Genomic DNA, 1,096 nt, shown 5'->3' on the forward strand with positions numbered 1-1,096 from the left:
GGCCCCAAGCACGGAGTGGCCCCATGGATGTCCTGGGGGCAACTGGAGGGGACCCTTGGGGGGGTCCTGGTGTCGTCCAGGGACCAGGGGTGTCCCCCAGGGGCCACAAGGACAGGAGGTGTCCCCAGGGACTGGAGGTGTCCCCAAAGGATCACAGGGACCAGGGGTGTCCCCCAGGGACAGGAGGGGTCCCCAAGGGGCCACAGGGACCAGGGGTGTCCTCAGGGACTGGAGGTGTCCCCAAAGGGTCACAGGGACCAGGGTTGTCCTCCAGGGACAGGAGGTGTCCCCAAGGGGTCACAAGGACAGAATGTGTCCCGCAGGGGCTGGAGGTGTCCCCAAGGGGCCACAAGGACAAAATGTGTCCCCAGGGACAGGAGATGTCCCCCAGGGACAGGAGGTGTCCCCAAAGGATCACAGGGACCAGGGGTGTCCCCAGGGACAGGAGGTGTCCCCAAGGGGCCACAAGGACAGAATGTGTCCCCAGGGACAGGAGATGTCCCCCAGGGACAGAAGGTGTCCCCAAGGGGCTGCAGGGACCAGGGGTGTCCTCCAGGGACAGGAGATGTCCCCGAGGGACCACAAGGACAAAATGTGTCCCCAGGGACCAGAGGTGTCCTCCAGGGACAGGAGGTGTCCCCAAAGGATCACAGGGACCAGAGATGTCCCCAGAAACAGGAGGTGTCCCCAAGGGGCTGCAGGGACCAGGGGTGTCCTCCAGGGACAGGAGGTGTCCCCAAGGGATCACGTGGTCCAGAAATGTCCCTGAGGTTTCGCAGGGTCCAGAGATGTCCCCAGGGACAGGAGGTGTCCCCTAAGGATCACAGGGACAAGAGATGTCCCCCAGGGACTGGAGGTGTCCTCAAAGGACCACAGGGACCAGGGGTGTGCCCCGGGGACAGGAGGTGTCCCCCAGGGGCCACAAGGCCAGGATGTGTCCCCGGGTGCCACCTTTGGAGAACCTCACGAGGACCCTGTTGAGCTTCACCAGGGACCCCAGAACCCCCTCCCAACCCCAATTCTGAGCCTCAGGTGAGACTCCACCTCGGAGCTTCACCGGGGACCCCAGAACCATCTCCCTTGACCCCAATTCTGA

General features: G+C 64.1%; 1 protein-coding gene across 1 annotated transcript in view; it reads right to left on the bottom strand.

The window, feature by feature from the left end:
- LOC108639050 (venom factor-like) overlaps window positions 1-1,096 on the bottom strand; it is a 24,748-nt gene that overhangs the window by 2,314 nt on the left and 21,338 nt on the right. The window lies entirely within an intron of this gene.

This window comes from Manacus vitellinus, unplaced genomic scaffold (assembly GCF_001715985.3).
Source record: "Manacus vitellinus isolate BGI_N305 unplaced genomic scaffold, ASM171598v3 scaffold_152_pilon, whole genome shotgun sequence".
Taxonomy (NCBI): Eukaryota; Metazoa; Chordata; class Aves; order Passeriformes; family Pipridae; genus Manacus; species Manacus vitellinus.